A 25063-nucleotide genomic window follows, 5' to 3' on the forward strand; every position below is an offset into this window, starting at 1 on the left:
ATGAACTGACTGCAACCCCCATCCCCTGCTACCCTGTGCTGCTGGAGGGGAGGAGGTAGAGAAATCAGGAGCAAAGCTGAGGCCAGGAAGAAAGGAGGGGTGGGGGTGAAGGTGTTTTTAAAATGTGGTTTTATTTCTCACTGTCCTGCTCTATTTGATTAGAAAATTAAGTGGTGGTGGTGACATTTAAATTAAATTCATGTTCTTTTTTCTTCCCCTAACCATCTATTGACCATAACGGGTGAGTTATCCCTCTCCTGTCCTTATCTCCTTATTCCTGAGCCTTTTGTTTTATTTTCTCCTTTCCATGCCTGAGTGGCTGTGTGGTCCTCAGTTGCCCTCTGGGCTTAAAACACTACAACAGGGTAGATAGCAGTCCCAACAATGAGCTAACCCAATCTTCTTTAGCACTTTTGAGGTCTAGATAGTCAAATCATTTTGTTAAAGGCCAGGGCAGGTCACCTTCCCCACAGCAGTTCCAGCACATGGTCACACACACTCACTATCAGGGTAAATGTCATGGATAAACATTTACTCAAGGATCCCTGAGAAAAGTGGAGGCATCTGCCAAGAGCTCATCATTTTCACAGAGTCACTAGGATTACAAAAATCTGGCTGTTAAGATTAAAATGGCCTAAGATAAGCAGGAAGGCTCTGTGGTGTCATGAAATGTGGTGGTAAAACAAGAACAAAGCATGGCAAGAATTATCTTATAGGCATGTTATACTTTGGCCTTGAAAGGGAACACGAGTAGTTTTCCTGGGCTAGGGAGGGAAATGCTTTTTCAGAAGTTATGTGGAAAAGCTGCAACGCAGCTGGTAGCAACTCAGCCAGCAACTCCATGTATGGAAAAATGCAAAAATGCAAAAATATATTGACTTAAGGTCTGTTACTTTCATAACCAAAGCAAAAATCTCTGGTGCACTCAGAACTGTGCAAATTTAAAGGCATAATGGGATGTGAATCATCATTCTCCAAATCCAATTTTGTAAATAATAGACAAACAATATTGTACAACAGCAGTTGCTTGGTGAATATCTGCTAAAACTGTGACAGAAACAAAACAATAAGCAGGCATTCAAGGCAACAAAATTCAAGTGTCTGAACTGTTCATCCTCCTGAAGCTGGGTAAATTCTGACAAGCTGTACTTTTAGACTAATGGGATCTTTCCCAGGGACTCCCAAGTGATTTAATTCCATTTTTTTTGACCAGAAACACTCAAGAAAGTTGTACAGCATAGGCATGAGGCTTGCACTCCAAAAAGTCTAAGTTTGAATGAGAGCACACCATATACAAAGTCTTGGGTTAAGCTACATTACTACTATCCACCCCAAATATCTGCAGAAGGCTGCCTCCCTCTTACATAATTACATATTTATACATCATTACTAATGTGCATATTCTCTATGTCAGGCAACATCTACTGGAACTCCTTATGCTCATATCTCTTCAGTTAAAATCTGAGATGCAGGTCCACAAGCCTTGTGTCTATGAAGTGCTGTGACAATGGATTAGAATAAAAGAGTTCAGAGATCACCTCTTTCTGGATGGTAACACAGAATAGATAACAAAGAGCAGCTATCCATCCCTTCAAATATACTACATATCCTCCCATCAAGCTACTACAGGTTTTTAAAAAAATATTTATACACATGAAGGGATTAAAACGCTACCCCCAAACTCATATACATGGAAAATAAAGTTAGCATTGAGAAACTTGTGTCAAAATCCAGCAGACAGAAGAAACAATCTCTTATGTTCATAAACTCCTATAAATTCCTCATTTATTATCTTGGGAAAAATGTTGCCTTGTCAGTATTTCTGATTCAGTCTCCCATCTTTAATCTTTCTAACTAGAAACACTTCTTGAGAAAAAGTTGTCTCTTTTAGAACAGGACATCTGGTATTTGCTACCCTGTCATGTGTGATCCCCAAATAGGGAGGCAACACTCTTTTACCACAGTCATTAACAGTGACAGACCTCACTGGACTGGCTCCTATTGCAGCTCAATGGTAGCTCAACCCAGCTCTTCTCAAAGACTACACACACCAGTATGCCACAATACACAATGCGTCCCTATGTTGGTGTGTTTTTCCACCACACTCTATCAGGATTCTGTTTCCAAATTGGTGCTCATTTGCCCTTCAAAGCAATCCTAGCTCCAAACCTTACCTTCCTTTCTAGTAGCTACTCTTTTCCCAGGGGCATTAGTTTGCTTTTTTACTGAAGCTCATCTTTGGGTTTTTTTGCCTCCTTACACATGAGCAGGACAGGGAACTCACTGAAGACAGAGAAATGTCAATATTACCTCTTCCCTAATTTTTCCAGACACAGCAATATTTCAGCTTGGAAGAAAAGCCCACAAGAGCCCTGCTGGTGTAGGAATCTTCCTAGACATTGTCCTAAGAACATTCATCCAAACCCCCTCACCAACCAATACCAGACATGAGTTGTTCTCAATGATGCCAGTTTTTCAGGCTCTGCCCATTCATGATTAAATTCAACTAAACACAAACCTGCCAGGACAACAGAGATTTCCTGTTCAGAACATGTTATGTTTACTATGTTGTTAAACACACTTGGTGTTGAAAAGTAAATTCACATCAAACAAACATTTAATTAGGGAACCTTACATAGAACATCTGTTCATGACAGATAAAACAAGAACTGAAATAACCATCCCTCTGAACAGCATTTCAAACTCTTGTATAAATCAAAAAAATCTGAAATGGGGTCAAAACTCCAGAAACTGCTGAGCAATTTGGAATTAATGCAAAAAAGAAATTTAGGTTTCCCAAGAGGATTCAGAAGCCCCTGGAAGTTTTGCACATCAAACTCCCATGATCCAGTGGAGATCTATAAATTCCAAGGATAGAGGACATAAAAGCCTTTTGTCATGTGCATGCATACTACTGTCCAAAAAATTCAGTTGTAACCAGCTACAGTATCCCAGCTGAGCAATGCTGCAAATTAAATACAACACTCTTGCTCAGGTCTCACTTCATTTTTTCTACTGTCCTTCTTGCACTCAGAAATAGGATTTCATACTATGTGAGCACACTGAGCTGGTTCTGATACATTGGCTGAAGCCCCTCTTCCTATTGCACAAACCTGAGCACTGTATTAATTCCCTTCATTTACCATTCCAAGCCCCCTCTTCCAGACTTAAGTCTTCCCTTTCTGCTTCTTTTTGTGTGACCTGCTGACATTCAACTTCATTGCATGCCTTTCCAAATAAGCCCCTGAGTCAGTGAAAGTGTCCTTGGTGGGCTGGAGACCTGACAAGATCACTCATTTCAATGCTCCCAGTTTTTTGCTGCTTCAAAGGTGGGGAAGAGAAGGCTAGCGTCCATTCCTGACGGTCACATGCTCAGTGCTCAACCTCACATACTAACTGACATCATATTTGCTTTTTATAATCAGGCTGTCTGTACCTTCCAGAATCAACGGCAATAGGTGTCAATGTTTCAGTATCAAATTTGAGTTGCAACAGTATTGATGCTCTGCCAGGTGACAAGAAGCACTGAGGAAGGAAGTGCCTCCAAACCCAACCTTAAATGCTGAGAGTGAGATCCAAGGGAGACAACTCACTCCCTTGGTATGTCCTCTGGTCAGCATCAAAGCATAGTACCAAAACCCAGAACCCTTTCCAGCCTCTACTGCAACCCCCTTGTACATTCCCTTCCAGGAGACCTTTAAATGAAGCAGACAGCACTGCTATGTGACAAGTGTCCTCCCTGTCTAATGTGCACACCAGTAAAGTGTGTGTACAAATGTAAAAATAGCAGCACCACTGGTTAAGAGGTGCAAACCTGAGTCATACAGCTAGTATGTCCAATTGCATATACATTCTTAAATGTTTCAAACCAAGTAAAACAAAACTTGAAGGCTGTAGACCCTGGCAAATAACTCCCTCATTATGTATCCTTGGCTACGGAAACTGACAAGGCATCCAGCTCTGGGACACTGAAATTCTCACAAGGTATCTTTTTGCAAGAAAGATAATCAAATAAATGTCAATCCAAATCATAATTTCTTTCTGAGTCTGTCTGCTGGAGATAGCCAGCCTCTGGTGGGACTATATGACCCCTCTGCAGAAGCCCTTAAATAATATTATTAGCACCTTTACTTCGCATCCAGGCAGGAAAATACAATTTTACTTACGGTCCAGTTAATCCAGCCCCATGTTTTCAGTTTACTCAGCAATCACATAATTCTGCTCCAGAGGCTGTCAAAGTTTTGTCAGCACAATCTTTTATCTTGAATGACCTCATGATACTCAAAAGCCACTGGGCCAGCCCTCAGTACATTATGTCAAGGATGTATTTGGTGCAGCTCAGTGTTTATTTAAATTGTGGTCAGACAGACCAGTCATCCAAGGACATCAGATGATGGTCCATGAAATGATTGCACATTAAAAAGCCATCATCAAAAACCAGACCCAAGCAATCATGAAATAAAAATAATTAACACTTTAAGCCTAGCATAATTTTTCTCTGCTGACGGAATCATTGCAACAATTCTCCACCATCAGAAAGGGCTAATTCAGTTTCAATTTAAAATAGCTTAAAAATACTGTTTGATAGAAGTGCTGTCATGTTTGACCTTTTGTTACATTTCAAAATGGTTTTAATTCAAACTTTCTTCTTAACAGTTCCCAAAGACATGCTTTTATCTTGTTAAAGGCTGTTACTACACTTTCCTAGTCCAGTTTCCTTGGATCTCACTTGTTCTCCATGAATGTTCAAAAATGCTGGTGAGCAGTTCATGGTAGCCTGTGCTAGTTCCTCTAGAAGCCTGGGCTGTGTGTCATCTGGTCCTGCTTGTTTTGAAATGGTTAGTTTTACCAGGTATTTTCTCAACATCCCTTCATCACTAACTTGCTGGCTAAACCAACATCAGTTCTATTCTTCTTCTGATGGTCCATAACAGCACTGTTTTTTAACTAAAATATTTGCTTGCTTCAGCCTTTCTGCCATCCTCAGATACTCCAAAGCTGTTCTTTCAAGAGCTTCTCTCTTTTTATTTTCCTTTCCTACCTCCACAGCTCTTGCTCCTCTGCTGCAAAATGGTGCAATGAATATTTCTGCATCACAAGAGACTTTGTACCAGTGATGATCTGATGGTGGAGAGTTCTCAAAAAATCTGGCCACCAGAAAATCCATTTTGAAATACTTCTTGCTTCTGCCAACTCCATTTTCTTATTACACTAACTAGACTACATGGCTTTATCTACCCTAGAAGCAAATTCTTCGTTTAACAAGTCAAATAACAAGTGCTGGATTTAAATGAGAATAAATCTGTACAGTCCATTTTCTTCATTTGGAAGGGAACATAAGCAACAAAGCATCAGCTGCAGCAATAACTGTGTTGGTTAAACCCAGAAAGTCCTCTGAAACTTTTCCATGGTTTTGAGTGGCAGCTAGACAGGCTACTCGAGGTGGGCGGAAGGGGGCAGTAGAAGGGAAGTTTGCTTCTGCAAAATTTTTTTAGTCTTAAATTCCTAACTGCTGAGACAAGAAAATACCGCTGCTTTTGTCAAGAGGGCCTTCATCTTCAGTCCTGTTCTCCTTTAAAATCCCATAATGGAGAAGGGGGTGTCTTTCAAAGGTGTTGGCAAGCATTACAGCTAACACACAAGCCTTTGCAGAAAGCACACACTCTGGAGGGGAAAAAAACACAAACAGCCCAAATGCTACCATCAGGTTCCCTTTTCACAAAGAGTGACCAGACAGATGCACTAAGCCTGCTGAAACAGCTCACCAGGAACTACCAGAAACTTTGACTATGGGTTGGCTGCTGGCACTAACACTTCTAACTGCAAAGGTCCTCCTCCTCCTGTGCAGATGAGAAATATCATGAAGTCAGACACACCACTACAGCTGTTTCAGACAGAGCTCCCAAAACATTTGCCGCTCCTCTTTACATATAGCAACGCACACCAAACATGGACTTTACCTGGAGCACACATACCACCATGTGCTATTAGGCATGGCTGTAATGCTGCCTGGGGACTCTGTAGTCACGCATGGCTTGTCACCTGAGCAGCACTGCAAAAAGTCAGATGCCGTCATCCAAGCACTCTGTGTCCAGGCTGACTGCACAAACTAGTACAGCTGAGTGCACTAAAATGTCATAACCTTCCACATTTTGTTTTATTCTTGATATGTTCTAACACTATTTAATGAGTATTACTTATCCAGCAAAAGCATCTGGGATTTACTACATTAAGGGAATGAATGGGTAATTACAATTCATTTGGAACATTTCTGACAAATATGGGTCTCAAGTCTGCCACATCTCTTGAGCTTCCAAACCAAAAGGGTACTGAAATCAAAAACTTAAGCAAGTTAATTCATTAAGTCTTCCCAGGACAGGGGCTCTCACTGCAAACTGAATGTGCATTTCTGTAACAGGCTAAGGATTGTGAACTCCTAACTCTCTGTCTTAGTGCACGGAGATTTATTATGGCAAATACTTTTTTTGGTTTTGTGGTGGTTGTTTTTAATTCCAAGGTCAAAAATGTCCTCAGAACTTCTTCGGAAACAGAGCAGTATTTCACAAGCATTATGGTAAAATGAAAGGATAATCTCAGATAGATGAAATGAAAATATGGGAGGAAAAAAGCAAAATTGATACACAAACGTGAGGAACTATTGGGAAGGTAGCCATACTGTCACACAGGATCTGTGGGTGGCAAGGCACCAGAAAATTTATGAGTCAACAACATGATGCTTTTGCAAAAAGGCAGTTTCCAAGAGTGTAATATGTAATTGGGAAGTAATTAACCTGTCCGATTCAGCTGTGTTGAGGCCTCTGCCAGACTCTTGCAACCAGTTTTGGACTGCTGAGACAGAAACAAATTAAGAGTCCAGAGAAGAAAAGGAAGACTGTTTAGAGGTTTGGAAACATATGCTACAGGAAAGGATGAAGAAACTGGCTTAATGAATTCAGAAAAGAGAAGCCCAAGGAAGGAGACAGGTATCACCACGGTTCACCCTGCCTACAAAAGGCAGTTAACAAAGGAAAAGGCCATCAAGCTGTGGTCCACAGCTTGGGGATGACAGGAAGACATCAGTTCAGCTTGCAACAGCAAGTGTTTTAGGTACAAGGAGAAGCTAAGATGGGATGGAATGAAGCAGGGATGGATTCTCCAGGGTCACTGTACAGTCTCCACCACTGGATTTAAGACACTTTTAGTCTCATTTCCCAGGCATCATTTTGGTGTACTTCTCCTGCCTTGGAACAAGAAGATGAATTAGGTTTCCACAGCTTCAGCAAGTCTTTTTAGCTGTCATAACCAAATGCTCATGCACTACAAGTAACTGCTTCTTCAGGTAAGAAGACAATAACTGGAGACAGAGAGACACACTGCTGTTAGGAAAGGCTGAGTGTGCTCAGCAGAGTCTGGATGCAGAACACACCTGGTCCTCCTGCCACAGAGTTCCCACCACACTTTGTAGCTCCCTGTGAACCACTTGAATGGTTTCCCTGATAGCCATGAGGTTAAGGGTCCTGGCTATCTCCTGTCTTTAGGACCCAGTACAAATGGGATGCTTTGATGTGGCCTGCTAATGTTTTCTACTGTACATTTCTGTGTCACAGAGCATGTGTGATAGTTCTTCAACCTTTGACACCTAAACCATCATATGCTTACCATCCTCCTCAGGCTATATTCTTAAGGAAAGGATGCTTAAAAAATGGCTTATTTCAGACAGTAAAGTAAGTAAAATACTACGTACTGCCTGTGTCCAGCCAAATAAAGGCAAAAAGGAAGCAAGCTCTGTTTTTATAAACTGTGTTAGAAAGCACAGACAAAAACAAGCAAGGTCCCTTAAACTGACATTTCCTACTATAGTAGTATCAATTGAATTGTTGAAGTCCATCTCCATTTTGAACTGACATAATACTTGAGGATCTCTTTTTAAAACGTTTGTTGCTTTATTTTCCCAGTTATCTCTGCAACGTTCCCCCACTTCTAGGCCTAGCTACTTTGCCCAGAACTTTCTTGTTGCCAGTGATACCAGAATATTGGATCTTTCCAGCACTGGAAAACTGAGCACTGAAATGAAGCCAACAGTCAGTATTCATTGACGGGTTGCTCCAATCTCTAGTCCTTCCTGTATATTTGTGTCTATTTAAACAGTTCCAGATGCTGCTGTAATATGAAACTGAAATTGACTAAAGAACATAATATTGCATGCACAATAATTAATTAAGAGCCATCTAGAATGGGAGAAATAAATGTATGCAAAGAGGAAGTCAGTTCAAAATAATGTCAGTTCAAAATAATAAGATCATCTTCCCAAAAATTAATTTCCAAGAAGACAGGCTATGAAAAAGCATATCTTCCCTGGTAAATTTGTTGAACGTGGTAAACCCACAAGATCTGAAATGTTTCTGTTTGTTACATAACACAGTAATTTCATCTTGGAGATTTTCTATATAGTGGTAGTTAGCATTTTCTCTGGATCATGACACCTGATGACAATAAAATCATCCATATCATATGAGTTCAGTACCCACAGAAGTGGTCTGCAAACCAACTCAGCCAGGAATTTTAGTAACTGCTAACTGCAGGCAGTTAATTGGTCTTTCAATTTCATTTTTTTATATTATTTAATTAATATATATAGAAATTAAATAAAACAGTTTATTTGTAAACCTACTTAACATACCAAGTGTCATTGTTAAAATAGCTTAACTTTTTAAAAATTAATTTAGTTACTGAACAGAAACCATTCATGCATAACCACAGAGCTCACAGGCCACTTGACTTGTTCCCTTAGCACAGACAGAAGGTCTGTGAAAAAAAGTGACAGAAGGTTGCTGAAAGTGTGACTGCAGCCAAAAGACTGCATCGGTCTCTGCCACACATGGGTCCCATCCACAAGTCTTTATGGCAGAGGGGAAAAAAAAAAAAAAAAAAAAAAAAAGGAAAAAAAACAAGTCTCACAAGAAAATTTTCGGTTTCCCAGTACTCCAACTCCTCCTGACAAATCACCTCTCTGCCAAACCCTGCCCCTCAATTCTGTGTCTTTCTCAGCTCCTCTTCACACATCTGACCTGCCATCGTACACCTGCTTCACCTTAGCATGCTGGTGTGCACACATACACTCCACTTGAACATGTACCACCAAGGGAAGTCTGAATGCCATTTCAGAGCAGTGTCACGGAGCAGCTGAAGCTGCTCCCCAGCACAGGACAGCTCCAACAGATACGGACATAGTGCATTCACCTTCCCACTGAGACTCAGACATGGTAGGCAACACACCCAGCACTGATAGCCAGTCCTAATGCTGCTGAGGCAGAACAGCAGCTGCAAAGACTTCACCCACACTAGCAAGCTTACACTTACAGGCACACATACAAAAAGCCACAACTGCAGCAGCATCAGCAGCATCTGAAGCTGCATCCCTAGAAAAAGGGCTGCCTGAGGTTTTTACTTGGAGACAGCTAAAAAGCAGGATGAGAATGTGTACACCACACAAGCACCTGGATGCCAGTGCTTTCATGTGCTGTGGAACCTGGGCAGCAGGTTGAACAGCAGAAGAAATAATGGTAACCAGCAGTTTGCCCACGTTTTGCCATGCTGCCACAAAGCCAGCTCCCACACACAAGCTTGGTGGCCAGAAGCTTGATGCTGTCAGCAGCAACCATCAGGCTGAAGGAAGAAAGGCTCCTGCTGGAGAGGACTGGCAGGAAAGGCCGCAGAGCCAGTCTCAGTTCCAGTCTCCAAAATAATTCAATTCACGCTGATCAGAGCCCTGAAAATAGAGAAATGCTGAGATATCACCTACCCTCCCCCCTCCCCAAAGTATGCAGAGAATCACTCTGGTGCACTCTGTGCTCTCAAGTAATTATGTTTTAGAAGATAATCCCCTCAAACGTGACAATCTAATTCCTGCTAGAGGAACAGCGATATATTAAGAGGCAAACCACAACAAATACATGCTACAGCTGGCTCTCTGCAATGTTGGGTCACTGTTAATAAAATCTTTCCAAAATTTAACAAGCAGAAATTAATAAAATCCACCTTCACTAAATCATTTAACAGGAAAATATTTTTTAAAATAGAAACATCACAAGCAAGAGCAACATCACCTGAAGTTGACAGGCACATTAACAGCATAGTGGAAAGAGTAAGAAAAACAACGCTATCCTGGTATTTCCTTTTCTCCTAGGCAATTGATTTGGTTGTTGTTTACAAAACAGATTTTGTATCCATTCACGAAAGCACATCTCTTATAATTCTGATGCATGTTTTCTACTTTTCGCCATTCCAAAAAGACATTCTTAGCACCTGAAAGAAAAGATTTGAAATTATTTTATTAACATAGCTTCAATGCATGTGAAAAATGTAGACTTATTGATTGGTTAAATCCACCTTCATTCAAAGTACTCAGACTACCTCACCTCTCCTCAGCTTGCTTTGCTGTCACAACCCCACTTCCACCTCTCTAAACAGCTACTGAAATGGCTCGTTACTACTCAGGAAATTGGATTCTCAAACTATCAAAGGATCGGCTTCTCAGGATTCCTTAAAAAACTGAATTTAAGAGTGTGACTAAAGCATGTCAACAGGCTATCCCGTTTTGGAAAGCGAACAGCAGCAGCAGTGTGCTACCACCCCCGCTTCCTGTGAACTCTTTTGCTACTGCTGTTTCGAAGTACTGTAACACTGCAACATCTTCATAACAGCTCTGCACAGTACTGTTAATCCTGATGTTATACAAGGAGCAAAAGACACAGAAGAGGCAGGAAGGCTGTGACAGGGCTGGGAATTAAAGCCAGGTCTTCCTATTGTAAGATTTAAGCCTGGAGACACCAGGCTCTTTTTCCACCACATACCATGCCATGGCATCCTTCAAAGGAAAAGAATGCTTTTGCCAAAAAACCCCAAATAACAGTCCTAGAAACTCTCTCTTTCAAACCATTATCAAGAATATATTTGATGGGGTTTTTTTCAAACTGAAGACTCCCCGACCTTTTGACAAAGCTTTTGGTAGAAAACAGTCCACCTCAAATCCTCAGAGCAAACCTAGTCAACGTCCTCTACAGAACTGCCAATGAGGAATTATAGTGCTGCCACAGAGCTGGCTTAGAAAACAGGCATGGGTGAGATGTGGAGGGCACCACACCACATTGTCATCCTGAACAAGATATATGGAAGGTCACAGGAGCACAACAGCATCTGCTTCCCCTCTAGCCCACAGGACCTGTTTGCATAAACTTGCAGTAGTTTCTTGCAGCAGAAACTCCAGCCACCACTTGCAAGCTCTGCTTGACGTCCTTGTACACGTACTCTGGGGTCAGCCTCCTTTCATTTTTATCTGGTGACAACTCTCTGGTGTGTGTGAGAACTACTCACTCTGAGGAGACAAACACAGAGAAAGGTAAGGGAGAAGAGGCCACGCAACTGGATGTCCTGACACCTAGAGTATGTGTTTGGAGCATCTGATAGACTCCTCCCCCACTTCACATACCCCACTCCTACAACAGCACAGGTGCCCTATGCTCTTCTTTTCAAGGGAAGATGCATTTTGCATAAGTAGGACATGCTACACTGCAGTGCAGGGCCCAGGCCAGCCTAGATTATATGTGAACAGTTAAGCTAGATGTTCAGCATTCCCTAAATACCCTGTGGGTGAAATCTAGCTGAAACCATGACTCCTAATTTTTATAGTTAAGCAGTGAATGTAAAGCTGTCATTAAAGAGTCCAGCCGAGCTGGGACAGTGGAAACTGCTATGTTCACTCTCTGACCAGAAATTTCATGTTTCACTGCTCACTGGAAAGAATGTAGGTGAATAAAATTTGTATTGTTGCACAATTTGCAGTTGCAAACAGTCCTAGCCCAGAAGAAGGGAACTGAGTGGACTATATCTTACATTCAGCTGAGTCCACAGAGTAGCAGGCTACAAATCAGTGACAGCCAAACGAGTTGTTTCAGCACAAAACAGGAGACTTGAAAAGGTGAGAGAGACTTCTGCCAACCGCACAGTAAGAGGACTCTCTGCTGTCATAGGCGACACCACTAATAATTATTGATGAAACACTAGGCAATCTTTGGCACACCTTTCCAGCCAGCTTGCTGTACAGCATTATAAGCTTGCACTCAAATACAAACCATAATGGGCTACAACCTTGTGTCTGTTTTTGAAGTATGCTCCATCCCCATCTCTCAACACCACTCCCAGACTGGTTCTTCACAACACACACCTCTCTTGCTGCACTGAATCTATAAAGCCCTGCCTACCTACAAATTAGTATAGGGAGCCATTGGCTAGCAAAGCCATGTCTCACTGTGTCACTAGGACAAGTTGTGAGGATCTCCATGGGGGCCCTCAAAATACTTGGATATTTGAAACCTTAAGGGATATATGAAGAGTGATGGAGAACATCAAGCACCTATCATCTCATAAGCTGTACCCTGTGTCTTTAATTCTGCAGTTAGGCATTACTTTCTCTAGTTTTCACCCCATTGGGCAGATGATGCATCACAAGTGAGTCACCTCTACAACATTTCAGTGTCAGAGCCTGGTGTAAGCCCAGACCAGCCACCTTGAAAAACCTCGGAGCCAAATTCTGCAAGGTTACACATTGCTTGAGAATCTGATAAAATCAGTATGAGTAGACATGCACAAAGTGTAAACACTTAAGAGCAACCGGACATCTACAGGACATGCTAAATGACTGCCATTGGCATAGCCTGGAGAGGTAGAGGGGAAAGAGGTGATGCCAAAATTAGGAGCTGATCTCTTGTGCTATTTTCCCTGTATACTCTCTCACTTAATGACTCTGCAATATCTCTGAGGCTTAGTAGTCTCGGTCCTTGAGAAATTTGACTTCGGCCTTCTGATACAGAGAAATGACCACTTCCCTTGCAAATTACTTATAGCAACTGTATCGGGTCTGGCTGAGCCAGAATTGGTTTTCCCCTGTAGCAGCCCTCACGGTGCTGTGTTTTATGCTGGGAGCTGGCAGGGTGTTGATAGCACACTGGTGTTGTGGCTACTGCTGAGTAGTGCTTACACAGCACCAAGGCTCTTTCTGACATTTCCCCCCCCACAGTGGGACGGGGTGGGCAAGATCTTGGGAGGGGACACAACCAGGACAGCTGACCCGAACTGACCAAAGGGATATTCCATACCATATGACGTCTGCTCAGTATAAAGCTGGGAGAAAGGAGGAAGGGGGTGGGGTCACCCTTGGTCCTCCGAGGCAACCGCTACGCGTATCAGAGCCCTGCTTCCTGAGAAGGCCCGACATCGCCTGTTAATGGGAAGTAGAGAATAAATCTGTTTTCTTTTTTTGCTTCCGCGCGCGGACCTTTGCTTCGCTTTGCTTATATTAAAACTGCTGTTGTTTTACCACAAGGGTTGTTTTGTTTTCCTATCTTATTTTCTTTCCCTTCTTTGCCCTATTGAGAAAAAAAGGGGAAAGGGGGGGAAGTGATAGAGCGACTTGGTGGGTACCTGGCATTTAGCCAAGGTCAAACCACCACAGTCTATTTTGGCGCCCAACGTGGGGCGGGACAACGGCAGTTTTATATTAATTGTGCTATAGCTATAGCAGTTAGTAAGCGACAAGCTCTTGTGCTGGTCACGGGTTTGTTTATTGCTCTGCTTATCTTTATTTTGCTAAGCTCGGGAACATGCTGGAAGAAATTGGGAACATCATGAGTGGTTTTATTCTGCAAGCTCCCGAAGTACTTATTAATCCTTATGTTAGCTCTTTGATACTGTTCATTAATGCTATTCGCCTATTGTGGGCTGTGTGGAGCTCGTTAGGTTTTTGGTGTAAGAGAAAGCAAATTTTGGGTGAGAGAATACCAAAATGTGCCCTGAGGCGGCCTGTCCCTGGGTGGCAGGGGGAGTGGAAGGATTTGGGCAGATTCCTAGGACGGTTATCACCTCCTGTAGCCTGGGATCTTACCCCTGAACAGGCAAGCAACCCCGCAAAACTGACACAACACCTGATAGAAGGGTGCCTTGTCTATCCCGATGAAAATCAGCAACTCCTAGCGCTGTACTGGGGCCTGGCCTATGCTTATCGAGCTGCAGTTCAGTGCTCTCAAAGGACTGTGGTGGAAACGGGAACTCAAACAAAAACAATAACAGCAGAGATTGCCCCAGTAGTAAAAAAGAAACAGTGGACAAGGAGAACAACAGGTCCATACCCTCGATTAATAAGGGAGGAGAAAGAAGAGGAAGAAGCAGGTCCTTCAGCAAAGGGGTCAGAAGAGGGAATAACAGAACCTATCTGGATCTCAGGAGTGACAGGCGGATGTCAAGAACTGTCAGTACTGGAGGCCGAGGTTAGCTTGACCGGGGATAAGTGGGAAAAACATCCCATTGTAACTGGCCCAGAAGCCCCTTGTATCTTGGGCATTGACTACCTCAAGAGGGGGTATTTCAAAGACCCAAAAGGATACCGATGGGCTTTTGGTGTGGCCAGTGTGAACACAGAGAAGGTCAAACAGTTGTCTAATCTGCCTGGCCTCTCAGGAGATCCTTTTGTTGTAGGACTGTTGCGAGTTAAAGAACAACAGGTGCCAATTGCCATGAGGACCGTGCACCGACGGCAGTATCGCACGAACCGAGACTCTCTAGCTCCCATCCAAGAACTGATCCGTCAACTGGAGACCCAAGGTGTCATCAGTAAGACACATTCGCCTTTTAATAGCCCAATATGGCCAGTGCGAAAGTCTGACGGAGGGTGGAGGTTGACAGTAGACTATCGTGGCCTGAACGAAGTGACGCCACCACTGAGTGCTGCTGTACCAGATATGTTAGAGCTCCAGTATGAACTAGAGTCAAAGGCAGCCAAGTGGTACGCCACAATCGACATCGCCAATGCATTCTTTTCAATTCCTTTGGCAGAAGAGTGCAGGCCACAGTTTGCTTTCACGTGGAGGGGTGTCCAATATACCTGGAATCGACTACCCCAGGGGTGGAAGCACAGCCCCACTATTTGTCATGGACTAATTCAAACTGCACTGGAAAAGGGTGATGCCCCTGAACATCTACAGTACATCGATGACATCATTGTGTGGGGCAACAAGGCAGAAGAAGTGTTCAAGAAAGGACAAAAAGTAATTGAGATTCTTCTGAGAGCTGGGTTTGCCATAAAGAAAAGCAAGGTCAAGGGACCAGCACAGGAGATTCAGTTCTTGGGAATAAAATGGCAAGATGGACGCCGCCATGTGCCTATGGAGGTTGTCAACAAGATAGCAGCTATGTCTCCACCGACCAACAAGAAGGAAACACAAGCTTTCTTAGGACTTGTGGGATTTTGGAGGATGCACATTCCAGGTTACAGTCAGCTGGTGAGCCCTCTCTATCAAGTAACCCGAAAGAAGAACAATTTTGAGTGGGGTCTTGAGCAACAACAAGCCTTTGAGCACATCAAACAGGAGATAGCTCGGGCAGTAGCTCTTGGGCCTGTTCGGACAGGACCAGATGTGCAAAATGTACTTTACACATCAACTGGGGAGCATGGCCTCACATGGAGCCTCTGGCAGAAGGTAGTAGGTGAAACTCGGGGTCGACCATTAGGATTTTGGAGCCGGGGATATCGAGGATCAGAAGCCCACTACACTCCAACTGAAAAGGAGATTCTGGCAGCATATGAGGGGATTCGAGCCGCTTCCGAAGTTGTTGGTACAGAAGCACAGCTCCTCTTGGCACCGCGATTGCCTGTACTACATTGGATGTTCAAAGGAAACATCCCTTCTACACACCATGCAACCAGTGCTACCTGGAGTAAATGGGTAGCGTTAATCACGCAACGAGCTCGACTGGGAAAACCCAACCGTCCAGGAATCCTGGAAGAGATCATGGACTGGCCAGAAGGTAGAGATTTTGGAGCACTGCCTGAGGAGGTGGCTCGTGCCCAAGAAGCACCACCATATAACGAATTACCAGAAGATGAAAGGCGGTATGCTCTGTTTACTGATGGATCCTGTCGTGTGGTAGGAAACCATCGAAAGTGGAAAGCTGCTGTGTGGAGCCCCACAAGACAAGTCGTTGAGGCCACTGAAGGAGAGGGCGAGTCAAGTCAGTTTGCAGAAGTAAAAGCGATCCAACTAGCCCTAAAGATTGCTGAACGAGAAAAGTGGCCAGTACTGTATCTCTACACTGACTCCTGGATGGTGGCTAATGCCCTGTGGGGGTGGCTACAGGAGTGGAAGAAGACCAATTGGCAGCGCAGAGGTAAACCCATCTGGGCTGCTGCACTGTGGCAGGACATCGCTGCCCGAGTGGAAAACGTGGCTCTAAAGGTACGTCATGTAGATGCCCACGTGCCCAAAAGCCGTGCCACCGAAGAACATCAAAACAATGAGCAAGTAGACAAGGCTGCTAAAATTGAAGTAGCTCAGCTGGACCTGGACTGGGAGCGCAAGGGTGAGCTATTTGTAGCTCGATGGGCCCATGAAACATCCGGGCATCTCGGGAGAGATGCAACGTACAGATGGGCTCGTGATCGAGGGGTGGACCTGACCATGGAGGCCATCTCACAGGTCACTCATGAATGCGAAACATGTGCTGCAATCAAGCGAGCCACACGAGTAAAGTCTCCCTGGAACAGAGGGCGATGGCTGAGTTTTCGATATGGTGAGGCCTGGCAAATTGACTATATTGGACCATTGCCACGAACACGCCAAGGCAAGCGCTACATACTCACTATGGTGGAAGCAACTACTGGTTGGCTTGAGACGTACCCTGTAAATCATGCCACTGCCCGAAATACCATCTTAGGTCTTGAAAGGCAAATTTTATGGCGACATGGTACTCCTGAAAGAATCGAATCAGACAATGGAACCCATTTTCGAAATAATCTCATAAACTCCTGGGCAAAGAAACATGGCATTGAGTGGGTGTATCACATCCCTTATTACCCACAAGCGTCTGGAAAGATTGAAAGATACAATGGACTGTTGAAGACTATGTTGAGAGCATTGGACAATGGGGGATGGAAACACTGGGATATAAATTTAGCAGAAGCCACTTGGCTAATTAATACCAGAGGATCTGTTAACCGTCCTGGTCCTGCCCAAACAAAACCCCTTCATACTGTGGGAGGAGATAAGGTCCCTGTAGTACACACAGGGAAATGGCTGGGGAAGGCAGTATGGATTGCTCCTCCCTTGGGAAAAGGCAAGCCCACTCGTGGGATTGTTTTTGCTCAGGGACCTGGATGTACTTGGTGGGTAATGCGGGAGAATGGGGCTACTCAGTGTGTGCCTCAAGGAGATTTAACCTTGGGGGGGAAATAATCTGTGAGCTGAGTTGTATGTTGCAGGAAGTGATGGAGGAAGTAGGAACGACGAAGAGTGAACCAGATACATGCGATGATGACCCAAACCTAGCCGGTGCTGGAGTCCAACAGTCAAACATACTGCTCCTGTCCTGAACATCCACCTTGACAGATGGCAGCCAAGTCACTGAACATCTAGAGGAGTGAAGAAAGCTTACGGAATGAATAAATGAGTGTTATGTGGGACCTGGGCATGACGTAAATGGTATGGAATAAGGGGTGGAGACTGTATCGGGTCTGGCTGAGCCAGAATTGGTTTTCCCCTGTAGCAGCCCTCACGGTGCTGTGTTTTATGCTGGGAGCTGGCAGGGTGTTGATAGCACACTGGTGTTGTGGCTACTGCTGAGTAGTGCTTACACAGCACCAAGGCTCTTTCTGACATTTCCCCCCCCACAGTGGGACGGGGTGGGCAAGATCTTGGGAGGGGACACAACCAGGACAGCTGACCCGAACTGACCAAAGGGATATTCCATACCATATGACGTCTGCTCAGTATAAAGCTGGGAGAAAGGAGGAAGGGGGTGGGGTCACCCTTGGTCCTCCGAGGCAACCGCTACGCGTATCAGAGCCCTGCTTCCTGAGAAGGCCCGACATCGCCTGTTAATGGGAAGTAGAGAATAAATCTGTTTTCTTTTTTTGCTTCCGCGCGCGGACCTTTGCTTCGCTTTGCTTATATTAAAACTGCTGTTGTTTTACCACAAGGGTTGTTTTGTTTTCCTATCTTATTTTCTTTCCCTTCTTTGCCCTATTGAGAAAAAAAGGGGAAAGGGGGGGAAGTGATAGAGCGACTTGGTGGGTACCTGGCATTTAGCCAAGGTCAAACCACCACAGCAACATATGATGATTTCTGAACATTGCCTAAGAATCCCGCTTGCCCAGACTGTTCTGTGGATTCAGTGTAGCTTACCAGATAGTTTGGGGATTGGCTATGGTAAGAAAGTAGCAGGTAGCCCTGGGGTATGAATTAAAAGGATAACTCACTGACAGCAGACTCAAAGCCCTCAATGGGCACATAGGCAAACTTAAACTTGAACAAAACCACTCAGAGATGCTATCTAGGGAGGATGATCTCGCTGATTTAGGAAGAAGACACCTGGACTTTGCTTCACAGCACATGCCCTGGAAACCGTGAAGAGGACTACGTACTTCTCCCCTTGACCACCAAAGACCCTCACCCTATTTCTACTACGCATTCTCGGGCTATGCAAATGAGTTCCGAGAAATAATTATAATAACCACGCCTATTCCCCCAAACTAATTAAAATAACCCGGCCTTTCCTAATGAATGTGTATGCTTTGGTGTAATAAATATTTGGCTATTTGCCAGAGATGGTGTGCAAGCTTTGTGGAGAAATCCCCTTGCACCCTGGCCAGAATAAACATACCTGCTTTATAACTCTATCCGAGTCGTGGAGTTTGTTTCCGGGCATCGCTTCTCCACTCCTGCACCAACCATTTCATAACCCATCTTCCCATGGCTGCTCATGCTGTGCAGTTTTGAAGACTAACCCAACAATCCCTTTGCTGTTTGTCTCATGCTGGGAAAGAGCTGTTTCCTACCACAGTTCTGCCACTCCTCAACAATAAGATGGCATTGACTGAAAATAAGATCATCATCCTAGTAGGAGCTAAGGCTGAGAAATGGATTGGCTTCAGACACCACTATCTGAGACCTTGAGACTTTACCCGATTTTCATTCCTGTGGCTCTTAGCAACAAGATAGTACCTTAATTTCCCCTGCCACTCGTATTAGAAATCATAGCTTCTACTATGCTTCTACCCAAATCAGTCTGAAGCAAGTACAGTTTCTGCCCTCACTAAAAGTAAATGCAGCACAGTTTTCAGAAATATGCTTTCCCAACAGCATCAAATCTCATTGCTGAAAGCCCATCAATAAAATCCTCTGCTGGAACCTTCTGTGGCCAAGACAAAGTTCTCGTTATCAGCTAACTAATCTGTCATTACCCTCCTCTAGAGACTGAAGTGGACGGAGGAAAACATCTTGGCCCGGGCAAATGCAGTTACAAACAGAGTCAGTTATCTACAGGATGTTTGAAAGCCCCACATAATACTTATAATACCTAAGGTGAAGACTCATACATTGGTGGGTCTCCAGGTTTCCATTACATGACCTGGATGATAAATTGACTAGCTTCTAGGGGAGCCAGGGTGGATTAAGAAGCAGTGGGAACAGAAAACAAACGAGAGTTCAAGCAGACCAGCAGTGCTGAAGCACACACTCATGCTCTGGCACTGTAGGGGCAGGCATTTGCAAGCAGAGAAGCTGGGGCTGAAGAAAATCTTTCTCAATCAGGTGTGGAATCCCAGCTTTGAAGCAGATGTTCCTCCTAATTCAGCAGTACTGCACCTCTGCCTGGCATGGGTGACACAAGAAGGAAAGTGCTTACAGACAGGCTCTGAACAGAAGCACTGCATTGTCCCCGGGGACAAAAAGGCAATGTGGACCACCTCTGGTTCATTGTGGAAATCCTTGAGAAAGGCAGGTGGGAACAGAAACCAGAAAACTGAGCTGGGGAGGAAATGCAGAGGAAATACAGCAGCACCAGAGCAACTGCCTTGTTGCCAGCCTCGCAACAAATTACGTTTTTGCTCTCTCTCCTAGGTGGAAGTTATCTGTGCAGCTCCCACACTACAGAGCCTGGGAAAATCTTTAACCCTCTGTGGGATGGCATTGTCTATGTAAAGCACATGCCCTGCTGAACCCGTTTCACCTGCTCATGCTCTGTCCTGTTACCCAGTTGGAGGAAAGAGCAAGGGGAGGGTCAGTGAGTGGAAACCTAAGCCTTATCCTGCCCTTACCCTCATCCTCTTGATGCCTCCCTGCAGCTCTGGCTGTGCAATCTGCAGAGTATGCAGATATATGAAGTCAGTCAGGAACACACTCCTGCCCGGAGGGCATTTTCGATGAAGCATGTAACAAGATCATGGGAGACAGGTAGTTGGACTGGCAGGAATCTGCTCTTGGTCATCTCCTGGCAGCTAGGACCACCATCAGGTGCATGCACGCTGAGGGCAGGAGTATAGCAGGGAGACCTGCCTGCCCCCAGCTCTGCACACATCTGCCGTGACATCACACATGCTTGCACCCAATGCTGGAGGAGGAAACCTCCAACACACACCTGACTCCCCGGAGGCCTGCAGTGCTTCAGCACAAGAGCTGAAGCATGTTGGTCTGAGTACCGATGCTTCTGGCAGAGCTGATGCCTGTCATCCCCAGGTCCAGCAAAGTTTGTTTAATGGTTGCTTTTGGTTTTAAACATGAATCCTGGTGGAGGCCAAAGTGATTGTTTGCTTACAGTCAGTCCTCACGTACTCCTCCTCATGTTTGCATTAGACCTGTCTAACTGTCTTGGGAATAAACATGTCTGTGTATTACAAGAAAAAAGAAATAAAAGGAAAAAAAATCCAAAATTCTGGCCATGTGTTGATTCTAAACTGGAAAAAGGAGTCAGTCAAGAATGCAGTTAAAACCCAGTTCTAGCTCTGCCCCTTTGTGCATACTCCAAAAAAGGGCATGAGCTCAATATTTGGGGGGGGGGTGGGGGGAGAAAAAAAAAGGTCTGCTCACCATGAAGGGGCATAGGACTGAATTTCCCAATGCCTGTGGAGTTCAGAGGCAGCGGGAAAAGCTACAGCAGCAGAATTGTACACAGTGCCACAGTACCAGGGTGTCAGGCAAGCCGGACCTGACTTGCGAGTTTCTAGAAAACCAAACGCTGGATGTGGCACAAAGGACAGAATGACAGCCTGAGGCAGAGACTGGGAGTAACTCAATTCCCCATCCCTTTGCCTCTCCCCTTCTTCTGCTGTACACACACCTTGGGGGCTGCTGCTGTGCATACGACCATGTGAGTGCAAAGTAACGTTTCATTTAGCTTCTGCATTAGCAGCAAAGTCTGCCCTAGACCACATTTATATTAAGATAGGGTGAGAGAAAGGAGAAGAAAACGCAAGCCAAGGGGAAGTAGAACTGAGCGTAGAGCATTTTTCTTAACACTGTGTCTAAGGGTCTTGACCACATAAACTGGAGAAGGAGTGCAGTTTTAGGGACAGCAGGGAAAGGCTGATTGAAACAACAGGAAGCCAGAAGGGTCACTTGCAAGTTTCCTAATGAACTGAGATGATTTGGGATGATTATAGCCCATGTAACACAGTCATTCAGTCCCCCTTCAAAACTCAGGCACTGCATGCGTGCGCACCCATATAAAGACTGAAAAGAGAGAGATGACTATGAAAAACTTCTATATTTCTAATAAAGTCAATGATTCTGGGCTGATTTGCAACCCCTGAGCATTTGAACAAGTAGGCAGTTTTCTTGATGTAAGCCTGTGTGACTAAAGCATGTGACCACAGAACTAATACCCTGCAATGTTACACTACATAAATGTGTGTAACATGCTTGATACAGGGAATTAGTGCTTTCCCTGTCTGGGACACATGTCTGGAAGGCAGTGTGCAAGGAGGGAGAAAAAGTGAAGGTCAACCCCACCACTTGCACAGAGGAGCAGCTGTAATCTCAGTGTACTCCTGCAGTGTTTTCCAGAGAGAGGTAATCTCCATGAGGCAAATGGGTCCCATACAGAGATCTAACATCAGAATTTATTCCTAGGACTTTTCCCATTTCTTCCTTTAGGACCTTAGGACTGAAGCAGAAAACCATTGATGTCTGCAGATCCTTTCTTGACTTACACAAGCTTTGCATCAAGAAACAGCAGCTGATTTTTCACAAAATCCGTTAAGACAAGACTATCACTACCTTTCCAATTTCCATGGTCTACCTGCTTCACCCTTGGCCAACTTGGTCTGCATGCAGAGGGAGCTCTTTGCCAGGCTCTGAGCTTCACCAAGGATAATCACAGAGGAAAAGGAAAATGGTACAACAGACTAGGGCAGCTTCTCTGCAAAATTTAGAATAGATCTGAAGCAGCTCACCTTCTGTCTGGCTACACAGGACCCTCCAAGGATGCCCCGAGAGCTGCAGGTCTCCTTTTTCACAGTCTTTCCTAAGCCACGCCTATTGCAGCATGGGGGACATATTCTGGATCCACCACTCTGGCAGATCCACCACTTGGCAAATCCCCTTGTTTAGGGAGATCTATCACCATGCAGCAGCTCTACAGCCACTTGATCAGTTTCCACAGACATGGACAAACAGCCTCTCAAGAGATCTCCAGCACCTTGCTCTTAAGAGCAAGAACAGAAAAGCATGCGGCACATGGGATCACAACTGTGTAGGCTAGGCAGATACCATCGAGTCACCAACATCACTCCACTATATTGCCTGGGAACCTGCTTTATGCCAGCATACAGACCTGCACACCCCCTTCCAAACCACGGCCACCAGCACTGAGCTCAAAGAGCCTGCATGGTGGCTTCTTCCAGAAAGACATCTGGAATTATGGACCAGAGCACCTCTTAAGGACAACTGTGTTTGGAATCACCTCTGTTTCTCCTGTCTCACAGTCACACAGCCTCTGATTCACTTAGGTTCCTGGATGCAATTCCTCTAAATTTTAGATGTCTGCTTAGCTACTACTGCATATGCACAACCACACATGATGGCACTGGAAAAACAGTGCCTTCTCTCAAGGACTTTCCCCAGCAAGCCTATGACTTCTGGAAGTTACAAAAACATTACACTCCAGCAGCCACAGAAAATGAGCTGCTATGCAGGTGACCCAGCTTCCCTAATCCCGCATGACAGGAAATGGATACATTCAAGACAGGTCTGCAAAACACTGTTAATGGCCTTGAAATTCTACCAGCCTGAAAATTGCCTGAGCAAGGTGATGCATTTAGCCAGGTTCCCAATCCTCACTGAATATGTGGATGACAGAATGCCACCTATCCATGATGTTATCTCTAACAGTGGCACCAAAATGACATTTTGGAAACAGTTTTGCAATAGTGGTAATGAAGTCCAACTCTTGCTTTGGCCAGCTGGCCAGGATTTAGTGAAGACTGGAAATTTTAGCTCTTAATGTCAGACTGGACTAGCCTAAAATAACATCCAAATTTTAGGCAAAGGAAACTAGATTATTCCCAGAGTATTCATTACAATGCTACTGTGAAGACATGTTGTAGCTTTCCCAGACAGTATGAACAAGAGGAGCAACTTCCACTTACCAGCATCACTGATGCCTCAGTTTCCCACCTGTATGCATCACAGGCTCCCTGCCACCGTTGCTGTCCCAGTAACTACTGCAAAATACTGCTCTGGTGACCAACTCAACCCATCTTCACAGGAACACCCAGAAAAGTGTCTTGCATTCCAGGATAGCCTCGGACTAAAGGGACCTGGCAACACAAGTGCTTTTTAAATGGTTGTTCATCTGACTGGTGCTCCTTGTGCTCAGTGCCACAAAACAATGGCAAGCCGATGGAGCCAACAGCAAGGGCTGCCGTCACTTACCAAAATCCCAGCCCTTCACTTGACAGCACAGGGTATGGCAACTGCCACACTGTAAACTTGCACGGCAGGGAGCTCAGTGCCCATCTACCATGCATCCCCACAGCAGCCACAGCCTGGGGACCATCCCCTGTCCTGCACCAGGCAGGGACAGCAGCCCCTGCCCTTTACAGTCTCCTGGAACAGACATAAACCACAAAGGTTAAGACCAGGGCTTAGTGAAATGAAGAAGGCATTGAACTCTACTCACCCCTGACTAGCCTGAGCAGGAATGTGGCTTCCAGGCAGCATTATGGCTTTATGGTCCCACTTCACTCCTTGTTAAGTCGGAGCCCAGAAGAGCTGGTGCCTGCTCCTAAGGGATCTTCCTCTGCAGGTACTGAATGCAGCCCTACAAGTCTTTTTGTCCCTCTCACATGTACACACACATTTGGCTGATGCCTGAGGACATTTGGAACTGGCTAGCAAAGGCCTCCAGTACCTCAAGCACACAATAGAAGCCTCCGCTTGGTGCTGGTGTTTCACGGCTCCTAAAAGCTCAGCCCGTTTGAAGAGGATGTGCAGCAGAAACCACGCAGCTTTCACCTGCAGTTGTCCCACCACCTCCTGCCTGCCCCCCTGCTAAAGTCACAGTACCTCTGTTTTAGAATAATTTCTTGTCCTATGTCTAACTGTCAAAAAAAAAAAAAAAAAAAAAAAGTCTGTTTTCAATGCTAATCTGAAAGAATTAAAGAAATTCTAAAGAAAGTCACACTGGCACTGAGAACAAACTTATGAAGCTTCAACATGATCTACGGAAAAGATAAAAAAAAATACATCTGGAAGCTGCTTGTAACTTCTTGTCTAGCTTTAATTGTAGATGTCTAAATGCCCCAAATTGGTTTTTTATAAGACAGAACAAAATGTACATTGATTCCATGCATGAATCAGCAGCCCTTGAACACTACCTAGCAATCTTTTCTGTTTCAGAGAGCTATTTGGCAGCAATTTAAAGCCTGAATGATGGCAATTCCACCAGGTTCTAAGGAAATTTGTTCAACTGGCTGATTGCCTTCACTAGAGACCAATTATATTGACTCTGATAGTGTGTATCCTCAGCAGCGAGGCCACTGAATTTGGGGCTTTTGCTGTATTGTCCCTCTTTCTCTGACAGATACCTGAGCATGCTCATGAAATGACTTGTCAGTTTCTCTACAGCTTTGTGTATCAAGTTTCTTTACTCTCCTGTTGTACAGGCATGGTCTTCACGTCCCACATTAATTCTGTAGCTCTTGTACAACTTTGCTCCAATTCTTCAATGCCCTCTGAAG

At 44.6% G+C, this 25063-nt stretch overlaps 1 protein-coding gene and 1 long non-coding RNA gene across 3 annotated transcripts in view; one reads left to right on the plus strand and one right to left on the minus strand.

Moving 5' to 3' along the window:
* LOC141937756 (metalloprotease TIKI1-like) overlaps positions 1-25063 on the minus strand; it is a 90096-nt gene that overhangs the window by 39779 nt on the left and 25254 nt on the right. The window lies entirely within an intron of this gene.
* On the plus strand, positions 12915-18024 carry LOC141937884 (uncharacterized). The gene is made up of 2 exons (XR_012627110.1): positions 12915-13289; positions 17313-18024. It is a non-coding gene; the product is annotated as an uncharacterized LOC141937884 (long non-coding RNA).

This window comes from Strix uralensis, chromosome Z (genome assembly GCF_047716275.1).
Source record: "Strix uralensis isolate ZFMK-TIS-50842 chromosome Z, bStrUra1, whole genome shotgun sequence".
In the NCBI taxonomy this organism is placed as follows: Eukaryota; Metazoa; Chordata; class Aves; order Strigiformes; family Strigidae; genus Strix; species Strix uralensis.